This window comes from Pinus tabuliformis, chromosome 4_1 (assembly GCF_031772625.1).
Source record: "Pinus tabuliformis cultivar Carrire ecotype Pingquan chromosome 4_1, CPIR1, whole genome shotgun sequence".
In the NCBI taxonomy this organism is placed as follows: Eukaryota; Viridiplantae; Streptophyta; class Pinopsida; order Pinales; family Pinaceae; genus Pinus; species Pinus tabuliformis.
The window spans coordinates 823049911-823063885 of NC_142303.1; positions in this window are offsets into that span (position 1 = coordinate 823049911).

Below are 13975 nucleotides of genomic sequence, written 5' to 3' on the forward strand. Positions count from 1 at the left end.
GATTTAGAGATAAAACCTGCTAAGTTTGGAAAATGGCAAGGTTTTTCAATTTATTGATAGAAAAGGACAATATAAAAACTACTAATGAAATATGGGGAAATGAAGCATCCCTGATTGAAAAATACTATTGTTATGTTCCTCCTTTAATCGATTATTGGTATATTGAGCTTAAATATTACCTAAATCTCTATTCATATCCTAGTCATATTATGCCTACATAATGAAGGTTCCTTAGGTTTAAAGAAACCTCATATAAATTAATTAATAGAATCCTTTTTTGTTGAAATTATGATGTTATATTACTTAAATTCATAAAGAAATCAGATGCAAAAAAGGTCCTCAAGGATTTACATGAATTCCCTATTAAATGGGATTTCAAAGGAGATATTATAGCCTATAAATACATTCATGTCAATTACTACTGGTCAACCTTATTCAAGGACACACACTGATATTCACACAAATGTGAAATGTGCCAGAAAGCTATAGGATGAGAGCAGAAAGTCACACTTCCTCTTCAAACACTAGAAGTAGAAAGACCCTTCCAGTAATGGGGACTAGACATAATCATGGAGATAATGCCTAGTTCTTTACAACAAGATAAATACATTCTTAATTGCACAAAATATTTTACAAGATGGACTGAAGGTGTGCCACTCAAAAGAATAAACAAAAATCAAGTGATATCCTTCCTTACATAGAACATTATCACTAGGTTTGAATTCTAGACTTATTAGTATTTGATAATGTTTCTTTCATTTTGTCTCTTAAGCTTACTAATTTTGCACTAGAAAATGGAATTATAATTAAATACTAAGCCAATTACTACCCCTAAGGGAATGGTTCGATTGAGTCCTCCAACAAGAATCTAGTGAATATCCTTAAGAAAATTGTCACACAACATCGAAGAAATTGGCACGACATGCTCCCAAATTCCCTTTGGGAAAACAAATTCACCTTGAAAACCTCCATTAGTAACTCTTTTTTCTTCCTAGTTTATGGTCAATAAGTCATCCTTCCTTCAAATATCTTCCTACCATCCCAACAACTAACCCAATCTACTCAAGAAGTACCATCCCTTGCCATGAAACATTGTGTTGATACTCTGTTGAAACTAGATGAAGAAGACCATAAGGGAAAGCATAACATCCATGAGCATTAAACCATAGTGAAATTTTGGTTTGATAAGAAATCTGTAGGAAATAAAAGGTTTCAAGTAGGAGACTTAGCCCTAAAATGGGACATGTTACACAAAATTTTGTCACTGTCCGTGCACTCCCTGTTCCTTGATCCTAGAGGACCTCTACAGTGAACTCCGCATGCTTTTCCTTCATGAAGAAACTCCCATTGTGTCCCTCTTCATGAGTAGATAAATTCCCTTTCGCAACATTTCCCCTGAAACTTATGTTTTTCCCAGTTTACGAGACCGGTGCTAATGGCCTTTGTCTCCCCCGTGCTGATGTGAAGAGATTAGCACTACTCCTCACGCCGACCAGAGAGATTGAGCTATGTTTCAGTCACTTCGGTCCTATTATGGAAAGTTTTTTAAATTAGAGCCAAATCTTCCAACTCTAGAAGCTCCGTAATGGAATTCTGGTAAATGGTTTGGCCGGATGGGGTCAAGGATGACAGTTTGGGCTCCTTTCCCCTATAATGATGGAACTATCTCAAGGGATAAGTCCTTCTTCCATGAGAAGAGTATCCATCTCCCATCCATATTTCCTATATAAGCCTTCCTTCTTCCCAAGCATAAGCTAGTCATAGTTGATAGTTTTAGCTGAGTGTGAGTGTTATAGTTGCAAAGTGTTGATGCTATTTTGGAGTAGATAAGCAAACTATTACTAGTTGTAGCCATCTAGTTGTGTGAGGGAGAAGTGTGTTTTGGTTTGGAGTGAATCCTAAAGGGAAGAGCTTTAAAACTATTATTGTTTAAAGCCATTGTGGAATGCTAGCAGAAGTGTGTGGGAACCTGGTCTTGTCAGAGGAAGACTGCAACGTCAAGACGAATGGTTGTATTCTCTCTTTGATATTAATATATGCAACTATCGATTGATTTCCTACATTTTTTGTAATATTACATATTCAAGTCTTAATATTTCTTAACTTGTTAAGTAGGTTGAATTGCAATTTGTTTATTGTTATGTTTGTGTGTTGTTGTTGTTTACTTGTTTCAGGAGCTTGAAGAAGGAAGCGAGAGATTGTTGAAGCAAGAAAGCAAGGACATCATCAAGCAGGATAAGTGACCAAGAGGTAGGCCCTCTTGATTGATTCTAACCTAAGGAAATCTTCCATAGAATGTATCTGTTGTGGCTAGACCCATTATTAGGCTAGAGGAATTCGTTCATGTCTGCACTTATAATTTTATTTCACCACAAATTGGTGACTCCACTGGGGATCCCAATCCTTTTGTTTGTTTTGGATTTCATGATTTCGTGAGAACTTTTCTAGTTTCATGTTTTCCCTTTGGTTATGTTTCTTTTCTCTTGCTTACTAGCCTAAGTCTAAAATTCATAGTAGCAGATCTGGTCATTGTTTTGATTTTTTTTTTTTTTCCTTAGTTACCTTGGGCAGTGTGCTTAATCCGCTGACAGTCCTACTGACCAGCGAGAATTGCTGAGGAACAATCACGTCAACCAGCCTATAGCACTTGTTGCTAGTTACGTAGTCACGCTGATGCCTGTAAGTGAAGATTAGGGCCTAGCCCCAATCTTGGCCAGTGTGTTATGCTCTTGTGATTTTGACCCCATAAACCTTTTAGACTATTCTTTTCCTTGACTAGAGAGCTTCATTTAGCTTGCTTTGTGTGATTGCTTGGTTTAGCCCACCCTCTAATGTGTTAATTCTAGATCTCTGTGAAATTCTTTCTTATTTTTTCTCAGAATCCCTCGATCAGCACTATTTTTGGCCAAAAATTTGCGCCGATTATCCATCAGCACTAGTTGTAGTACTGGTCAATTGTGCCGATCGGCACTACTTTTGGCCCAAAAGTCGCTCTGGTCTCAGGGGTAAGAAAAAATCATAATTTTTCCCATTCCAGTGCTAGTGTGTCTTGACCCTAAGACTCTCTTCTTCCTCCCAGAAGTGACTAGGATGCTTCGTTTTCAATTGAATGAGTGAAAGAGTCTCGTTCGTTCTCTTATTTCGAGTGTCTCTTTTCTCTTTCCAAGCATAGATTACATTGCTTGGTTTGTCGATTGAAGCATTTATGTGTTTGGTTTGTTCAATTTAGGGAAGAAGTTGCTTTTAGTTTAATTTATAATGCTTTGGATTTGATTGATGCTTGTTTGTTCATAATTGTGAAAACTTTCATTTAAAGTGCTTTATGTGACAGATTCATTTTGCATTTTATGAAAAGAAGAACATCATTCTAGTTTACTTAAGCGAAAATATTGCATTAGTAGCGTTATTGAGAAGCTAGAAATGCATCATCATAAGCATAGGAAATGAAATGAAGCTTCTTTTGTTGTTATAGGAAGATTAAGTGCATTTAGGAGATTTTTTAGTGAAAGATTTCAATCTTCGATTGTTGCATTAATTTTGTGTTCTCTATCTCTCAATTAGTGATAACTTTCATCGAAGACAAAGATCTCTTTTCTCATATAGATGCATATAGGAGTTTTTTCAGATGACAACAGTAGGGCCTTGTAATTAAAACCTAGTTCAAGATCAACCGTTAAAATTTATTGAATTAAACTAAGGAAGCATTGAAACTTAACACTCACATTTAGTGGTCTAGGCTAGAGACGTGTTCCGACGCCTTGAAACCTAGCATTTCTCATTCGCCTCGGCACTAGGCAGCGCTAGTACGGACTTGTGCTCCCCGTACCATCAAGTATATAACGGGAGACCCCTCTAGGATAGAATCCTTTATCCATAGGAAGCTGAGTCGTCTACCTTGCAAACATGATACATCGAACACAACATTTAGGGAGATTTCATGCTCGTACTTCTCGGTTTGTCGAGAGGTATTTTGCAGTTCACGATTGCTTGGTAATCCTCTTCACCTAGATCATCTAGAGCAGTCATTTGATATTTTTGACTCATTGAATTTAAAATATCATTCGAGCTCTTGTCCTTTCGAGCTCGTTAACTCCGAAAGAGACTAGAGTCACCTTTTTCCCTTTTCTCGACTCTTAAAATATGAAAAGGCCAAGTTTTATTTCAGTGTTCTAAAATTAACTTCCCACGAATATTCTTGGTAAAAGTTATCTTCCTTAGTAATTCTTTAGGGTTGATTCCAATCGCAACATTTACAGAGTCCACTAGTCAAGGGTTCCCCTTAGATGGGAATCTTGGTCCTTTTCCTTCTTTTGGAAATGTTGGTGCTCCTTATATGGTGACATTGTCCCTCCCTGGGTTAACCACTGGTTTACTTCTCTGGTTATTTTCGACCTCGATGGTCCCAAGCACCCCGACTCTTGTCCAAACATGTCCTCCATTTGAATCACGTCATGATGATTCTAAGGTTGACCCCTCACCTTCTTCCGCCATTTCTTCACCCTCCTCTTCTACTTCACTTGGTGAAAGTTTGAAATCTAGTAACTAGGAGAAGAAGAAGAAGTCAAATAAGTGAGAGGCCAACCATGCAGCTATTACTCCAAATGCACCTCCCATCAACAAACCTTCTGATCCTTTGTGGAAGGTAAAATTCCCTTGCAGACTGAGTAAGGGCGACCATCTCCTTCAAGACTGTCCTGGTATTCCTAGAGTCTTAGAGGTATGGTCTCAAAACCTAAACCGACCATCCCCATCGACCTCTAGAGATCATGTCAATGTTATGCCTTTAGCTAATGATGGTAAGAAGAAAAGGAATATTATACTCCCCTGTAGTTTATGTGAAGGAGAGCATCTTCTTCACCTTTGTCCTCTTATGGAAAAAGCTTCCAAAGTTTTGGAAAACCTTTCAGCTTCTCTACCCCAACTTATTGTTGGTTATTAGAGGCTTTCTTCTAACCCTCTCTTCATCTCTTACCTCTCCTTCTCTTCCTGAGCGATACTCCCTTGTGTCTATTCCTGACCAACCATTGGTTGAGAAGAGTGTCGACTTGGTTCCACCACCAGTTGCTCACTTTGTTCTGGAAGAGAGTGGTGATCAGACTACTCATGTTCTTCTTGTCTCTTCAGATTCTCATGAATCGAAGATTGACCCTCCCATCCTGGTTGTTCAAGAGAGTCCTTATCCTATTCCTGTACAGTATGGGGACAATCATATGATATGCCCACCAAGTAGTTCTATCACTTCTTTTGATTGGAGTCAGTTGACTACTTTCCACGTCCCATCTTATGTGCCTTTCTAGATCACAGTACAAGCCTATAATATGGTATTACCTGGCACTATATTAGATGAAGGCATGTCTGTTAGCATCGTGTCTTCTACTACTTGGCAAGGTTTGGGTTCCCCACAGCTTGTGCCTATCACCCAGAATCTGTTGGCTTTTGACAGAGGAACCAGTCAACCCTTGGGGGTCCTTCCAAAGTTCCATATTACTTTGGAAGGGAAATCCGTCTATATAGATGTGATGGCGGTCCAAGGTCCCTTAGATTTCAATATTCTCCTTGGACGAGACTATGTTTATGTCATGGGAGCCCTTGTTTCTTCGCTTTTCCATGTGGTTTGTTTTCCACACGAAGGGAGAATTGTGATTATTGATCAACTGTCGTTCATTGGTCACTGGGTGCCTCCTTTGTAACCATCATCCCCTATCAGCTCTTGTTTGCAAGAAGTACCTTCCCCACCACAGGTGAATTATGTGGCTACTTCTTCCATCTCCACATCTGCTGATGATCACGCAGATGGCATGATACATTATGTATTAGGGGCATTGGAACCTGATATGTCATTTGTACTACTCGACATGTATTCCTCCCAGAGCGTGGTTCTTTCGTCTAGTGAAGACCTCTTGGGAGCCATGTTCTCGTATGGTTCATAAACAGATGCATGAGGATAGTTCTTTTTCTATGTCAACCTCGTTAAAAAATGAAATCGTGTATGAGGATAGTTCCTGGTCTTGTGTCAACGTCGTTAAAAAATGAAACAAAGGGTATGAGGATAGTTCCTAGTCTTGTGTCATCCTCGTTAAAAAATGAAACAAAGGGTGTGAGCATAGTTCTTTGTCTGATGTCAAGCTCATTGAATAAATGAAACAAGGGTCTTGAGAATAGTTCTTTTAATGTGTCAACCTCATTAAAAAATGAAGCAACTCCCTTTTCCAAATCGAGTCTCTGATTAAGATCTGATAAAATTCCAATCGATTCTTTCCAAGATCTCAAAAGTGAACCTTCATTCCATTCACTTAGTTGACTGAAATGATGCTTGGGGGGCATGTACCTCAATTGAGTCATTATGTTAGGGGCATGCGAACTTATTCAAGCATTGTTTTTCGTTTCAAGATTTTGTAAACATGAAACCGAATTCAAGCAGAGTTCCCCATGGTTCAAGCTTGTATAAAAATGAACCCATGCCCAATTTACATCTTGTGATTGCCATTTTTATTAGCAAATTTTTGTTAGATGATCCTTGGTTGTTTCATTCCATCGCCACCATCTCTTTGGCCAATCATATGCTTTCACTTGGTTGTTTTTCCTTTCCTGAGGGACCGTAGCGATGAGTGGTTTTATTAGCCAACCTCTTGACCATTACATGTTTTGAGTAGTTCCACCATTGCGGGAACTAGTTGCTACCACTCATTCCTCTAGGACAAGTCACCTTTAAGCTCTTTTCTGACTCATAAAAAATGAAAAGTTTGTCGAGTATTTTTCCCTTTCAACTTGTAAAAGAGAATAAAATGGGGGTTCTGCTTTTAGCTCTTTTCTGACCCTTTAAAAATGAAAATATAGTCAAGACCTTGTCATTTTGAACTTATTAATGGATGTGAAATGTCATGCACCCAATGTAAGTTTACCCATTTTTCAGGCTGGGAGGCACTATTTATGAAAAAGGTACTCCTTGACTGAAATGGTCAAGCTGTTCTCTCAAGTATTTTTTTCTACCTTTTTAGGCTCAAGAGACACAAATGTACAAAAAGGGACCATCTGGAGTTTTCTTTTATGTGTCTTTTTCAAAATCTCTAAACATGAAAAAGATTATAGAGTTGAGGCTTCTGTGATCCATTTCAAGTTTGTGAGAGATTTTTCGGCGAAAATCACATGAAATACCATTTGTCGACGCCATTTACATGATAATTCTCTGGATGGTTGCATCCATGCCATGATCCATGTGTAATTTGATAGAGATCTTAGTTTATGTATATGTATCTATACTTTCTTGCAGGTTTTCCGATGGCAAACTACAGTTCCCGGCATTGATTTATAAAGCATTTCAACCCTCACTCCAGTTCCGCCTTCACGCTTTAGGGGGCATCCGTTACAAATTTTTTTGTCACTTTCCCTGTACTCCCCATTCCTTGATCATGGAGGATCTCTACAGTGAACCCCACATGCTTTGCCTTCATGAAGAAATTCCCATTATGTCCCTCTTCATGAGAAGATAAATTCCTTTTTGAAACATTTCCCCTGAAACTTTTGTTTTGCTCAGTTTACAAGACCAGCGCTAATGGCCTTTGTCTCCCCCACGCTTATGTGCAAATATTAGCACTACTCCTCACGCTGACCGAAGCAACTAAGCTATGTTTCAATCGTGCCGGTCCTCTTATGGAAAGATTTTTAAATTAGAGCCAAATCTTCCAGCTCTAGAAGCTTCGTAATGGAAGTCTAGTAAATGGTTTGGCTGGATGGGGTCGAGGATGACAGTTTGGGATCCTTTCCCCTATAATGATGGAACTACCTCAAGGGATAAGTCCTTCTCCCATGAGAAGAAGATCCATCTCCCATCCATATTTCCTATATAAACCTCCCTTCTTCCCAAGCAAAAGCTAGTCACAGTTGATAGTTTTGGCTGAGTGTGAGTGTTATAGTTGCAAAGTGTTGATGCTATTTTGGAGTAGACAAGAAATCTATTACTAGTTGTAGACATCTAGTTGTGTGAGGGAGAAGTGTGTTTTGGTTTGGAGTGAAGCCTAAAGGGAATATCTTTAAAAAACACTCTAAGTTCCAAAGCCTCTACCTTGAGTCATTTCTAATTAAAAAACATGTCATTCCTAGCACTTCCAGACTTGAAACCTTAGACGGGAGGTCGTAGGATGTCCTTGTCAATGGCCAAATACTAAAACATTATTTTACCTTACCACAGGTGTGATCTTGTAGTCTTGTACATAGTAGGTTGTATTTTCATTTCCATTGTTGTACATATAGTATGATTCCTGGGAGTTTTCTTTGGTAAATTACCTCTATAGACACCTATCTAGGCTAAGCCTTGATGCTCAAAGGGTCTCTTGCTGAGAGGAACTCATCATATTCTTGATTAACTTGATTAATAATACCTAAAGGGAAATCCTTAACTATTTAAACCACTCCTAAAATATCTCTTGATTTGGTGGAACATTCGCTAACATCGAGGAGCTTAAACAATGAAACAAGTTGATTTACCATCAAAACCCTTCCAATATTTTATGAGAACCCTTCCCCAATTCATATAAATTAATAGAAGTGAAAGCTAGCCTTGCACTATGACATATTTACCACAATCATAATGCATAGGCTTGGGTGCTTGCAAATCAAAGCAACTCTAAAATGCTATCCATCCCACACCTTTAAGGGACTTCTAGATACATCCCCACCTCACCAAGAAAACTCCGATGGTAGATAATAACACCTCCTAAAAAGGTGAAGCTTTATATACATATCTATAAAGGATCAATTACTTTAAAAGGTGTTTCCTATTTGGTGACTGGAAGTAAAAAGGGTTTAAGGAGAAACCTTGTCTAGGGAAACACATTCCTATGGGTAAAAGGGCTATGCTTGTGGTGATTTGGAGATGAGGGACACCCATCGGTGCCTTCCCTTGAAAGTGTTGTGATTTCTCTATCAATTTGAACCTAGGATTGCTAGGTTCTAGCCTAAGAGAAAACTAATAAATCATGTATCCTAGTTCTTGAATAATGTTGAAAGGGTTCACTTGTGGAAAATTAACTCACAGTTCAAATCTTTCTTGAAGATTTAAACTTGGTGATGTGTGACACAAAAGTAGGAATACTTGAACTTGCATAAGCCTATTTATTCTTACCCCAAAACGTACTCAATTTAAATACTAGGTTAAAGTGATGGCAGCAATAGCTATAGTTCCCCAACAAGTTTCCAATTATTATTCCCAAGAACCTCCCCCCGCACCCCAACAATTAGCAAGATAGAGAAATCATATGGGGCCCCTCCATAATATTCTTCCCATTGGCCTCAGGCTGAAACCAATGACATCTGATAAATACCACCCTCCACAGAAATCCATGCATCGGGGAATCACTCCTTTCTATTGTGGCTCCTTGTATTGGAGATCAGAAACCTTTTACATTCAGTTGTTCAAATTTTTTCTCACCAATGATGCTTCAGAGTTTCTTTTCATCTACACCCCCACCCACCACTCTATATCAGTGTTTGGAAATCGAAGATAAATAGGTAATGCCACTTCTTAGATATTTTATTCTTATGATTCTCCAATACCAACACTATATTAGTGACCTTTTTTCTACCCATCTCAAATTTTGTCTTTATTGAACATTGAATTTGACAATAAATACTGTGAAAACCTCATTATATGTATCTCCAACTTCTGATGTGGTGATAGAAATCTAAGGCCGAGAGGATACCAATATGATTTTCATATGCTTACATCACTTGATCCTTTCAAATTACTGACACCTATGCTTATTCAGTGTTGATCCTAGTATTCTTCTATGGTGTTGTTGCACCATTTAGGAAGCTTTCTCCTATGTAATTCCTTCATAGTGGGCGTGATATTGCTTTCAATTGAGGCACTCGGATAGGTTTTCTCTACTGATCCACTTCCACTAACCTGCCCTATGGATACTGACATCTACCAATCACACCTCCATGATCCTCGCATGACGTTGATATTATGGCATAAAATTTAGTGCACAAACTTTTCCACCTAACATTAACATATTTCTTGCTTTCATTAATGCCTCTATTGATTATATCAAAGCCTCCCTTGATCACATTAATGCTACATGGGATGGCATTAAAGCCTTCCCTTAGCAACCATATATCTTTATAAACAAAGATTCAGACCTCATCTCTTACTCACTATGAGCTTTATGTATGTACTATCTATTGACTCTACTCATTCTATATATCCAAAGATAAACCAAACCTCAAAGGTTTCCTATTATAGGGTTTAGGTCCACTCAAAATGAGTAATTTCATTTTAAATTTGTTTTTAATTATGCATAGGCTTCATATTATGAAGCTTATATTGGTTGGTGCATGCAAGTATTGAAGATATAAAAGCGACAAGATGTCTAAAACACCCAAAGGAAAGGGACAAAAGCTTAATAGTGTTTAACCCATCGTGTTATATCCTCTTGTGAGTGAATTTTCTATGGGGACACCAAAGCTTTTAATGGAGGCGAAGTATACCCTAACTGGGTAGTAATCGACCACACATATTCCAACTCCCACTTTGATGCAACTAATCAATATTATACAACTATGTACAATATAAATAAATATGAGATTTATTGGATAGCCACTAGACCACCCATTATTCCAAACAATGCAATAACAAAGTGGGCCATGGAACGAGTCAAATTTTGGCATTGTTAACAACATAAGTGAGGTTGTGGCTTCATTAAAGGAATACGTGTTCATCCAAATGTATCACCTCAACCCTCCCAAAATCAAGTTGAACAAAAAATTCCTTGACAATTCCTTTGCCACGCACCTGAAATTCATCAAGATTATGAAAGGATGGTGGTGGAATAATGACTCGTTCAAGGAATGTGCCAATAAGTAGTATCCCACACAGAACCTGAGAGCACAATTTCAACATCTCATAGTAATTATCAACATGTCATAGAGTGAGTTTAACGCCTCTCATTTAAAAATAAAATGGTTTCCTTTAGTGGCTAAAATAGTTTCAACCTGTCATGTATTTAATTGGTTGAATATTTTGTCAAGCAATATGTTGAAAGACCTTTTAAAATAAAGGAAGCCCCAACAAATAAAATATCCTCTTTTTATATTCCAGCCTACTTCATATAAAATAAGTGAACTCCCAATGAGTTTCTCGACATGATCTAGAAGTGAACACCTAAGTTTCCATCTATACGAATCTACTACCCCAATTTTTTTAAAGAAATTTGTGACCACTTCCTAGCCCAAAACCATCAAATTCCATTTGATTTTCTATCCCCCAAGATATTCGAAGAATTAGGAAATTATCTTAGAGGAATAGGAAACTAGTATTATGAAGAGCATTACACTTACATTCGAATCGACGGTTGATTAGTGCCCCCTCACCTGATGTCGCACTTGGTCCCTGACCAACTTATGATTAGGGAAATTACCTATAAGACTACCAGAGTGAGGATAGAATTGGTTATATCCAACCACCATAAAAGGTCATGGTAAAGATTCCTTGTCAGAATAGGCCATTATACTCTGACAAAGTTCCCCATGCGATAAAAGAAGTTGATAGTATTACGGACCTCAAACTCTGCATAGTTGTTTTTAAAAGACATGACCCGCACAACATTGTTAAATAAAATTTTTGATATGTGAAGCTTTCACTCATATACAAACACAAGTCCCTCCCCCTTACTTAGTTTTCCAATACATCCTTACATATCAAGAAGTGAAGCAAAGAATTGAAGAAAGGAAAAAGAAAAAGTATAAAAATTCAAAGCCATGGTGTAAAGCCTCCGAGCTGCGGTGCGACGGGCGCCGGGTGGGCGATCGTGCACGAGGGCGCGGGCGGGCAGAAGTGCGACGGGTCTGCGACGTTGGTGCGACGAGCTGCGACAATATGCGACGATAAAAGCGACGTTAAAAATACACAAAAAATGGCTAAGTGTCATTTCCTCACTTGTACGCATATGTTATGAAACAATATGGAGGTTTATATATGCGTGGAATAATAAAACATAAAATATAATGGAGCATACGACAAAGATTATGGGGTGGTCGGCCATGGGTTAACACCCCATGTAACATCACATGTATGTATTATAAGGACATACGATGGGCAATAAAATATAATATTATGTGAAAGGGCTTCATGACATAAGTCGGCCTTAAAGAGAGTACGCATGATGTGGAGCATATATATATGAGGAGGGTGCTCCTCATTCGAACCAAGAATCTTCGCTCATATACTCTCGCATAAGGGAAGGGTAAAAGGTGCATAGTTTTGTAAGGATATGCGCATATCTCATGCGCATAAGACTTAAGGACTTTGCAAGCTATCTTATGTGAAGGGGTGGCAAGTGTGCCATGATTTGAGGAGGTTCTAGTGTGCGGTTTTATGCAGGATTTGGTGGGAAGGTCGAGTGGCTCGGGTGAGCACTCCTTCTTATGCAAAGGTGCATAAAATGTTGTAAAAGGCTGTTCTATGCCTTGGTGGTAAAATTATTCTAAGTGTTGGCTTGGAGCTTGCCAAGCATCACTTGTATTGTAATATTGAAGAAGCTGTTATAATATATTGTTGGGCAGACTTTACCGGGAGTTGCCCCTCCCTTTATACTTGTGTATTGTTGATGTTCTCGGTTTATTGTACATGGTTAATGATTGAGAATGATCTTCTTTAAAGTATAAAGGATAACTCTCTATTTGGTTGCAAGAAAATATAAGTTAAAGTAAAGTTTATGTTGGAGTAGGCGTAGTCCATAAACGTTAGTATTGTTAAAAAGAAAGCGTTCGGTGGTGCCGCACCTCGCTACAAGCGGTTGAAAGATCACCGTAGGTGTAGGGGCGTGACACATGGCCTTGGAAAGGAAAAGGATTGAAGCTTAAGTGAGGAAGGAATGGGAGAGGCTAGACCAGCATGGAAACCTGACTGTTAAACAAATTATTATTGATGATGAGGAACCATAAGTGGAAGAAGATGTATCATGAAAGGGAATTAACAAGGGGAAGGATCTAGAGAATCCCTTGGAATCTTCTTGAAAAAGGGAAGTCATGGAGGCAAACACTCCAATGACTAACCCAATACAAAGTTCTATCTTCCCATAGAACTCAATTTCCTTTGTTACATTGATTGTTAGGAAAACAAATGTTGCACCTCTAGTTGACCCTCTTAAGGATCTCAACAATGAATTCGTTAAGTTTGGAGAATACTACTATAGAAAATATAAGAAGGTTATCATATGTAATGTCCTCAAGAGGAGAAAAAATGGAGTTGTCAATGAAGAGGAAATTATTTTGGAAGGCTTAGAGAAAAGGATAGTATGGAGAGTCATCGACCAAAGCACTCAAAAATCCATAGTGGACACGACCTCTATTTTTGGAGTCCTAGCCATGGTGAACAAAGCTACCACTATTAATGGTTATAAAGTAGCTTAATCAAATGCTACCATCGTTGCTTGAACAGTTGAAAGAAAAAAAGCAATAAATGGATACCAGAAGATAGGCTAGGCTAGAAGAACATCACATAACAATGTTGGAGTCTTTTAAGGCTCAATAAAAGTATAAAATAGCACAACTGAAGGAAGCTCACCTATATGAGTTGAGGATATTTCAATAAAATAATAGGAAAGATATCAGTGTGGAGATTCAACAAGCTCAGAAGACCCAAATTGATGTCTAGGTTTTGAAAGCATAGGCTATCAAAGTTAACAATGATTTTCAAGTGTGAAAAATTTGGGGTAGGTCCAAGTCTATTTGACACAATTGGAGTAGAAAGCTTGCAAAAGTAACACCGAGTTTTAATCCCATAATGTAGTCAGTGAAGCTCTCAATCAAATTATCAACTGTCAAAAGAAGCATTGGGACACTCTAAACTCATTACCCTGGTTACAAAAAATGAAAAATATGAAATATCAATCCCTGGTCGATGTATGGACATTAGAGGATGAAGAAATTAGACCAACATTGGATGAAGCAATTAAACTAGCTAAAAAAATCTGGG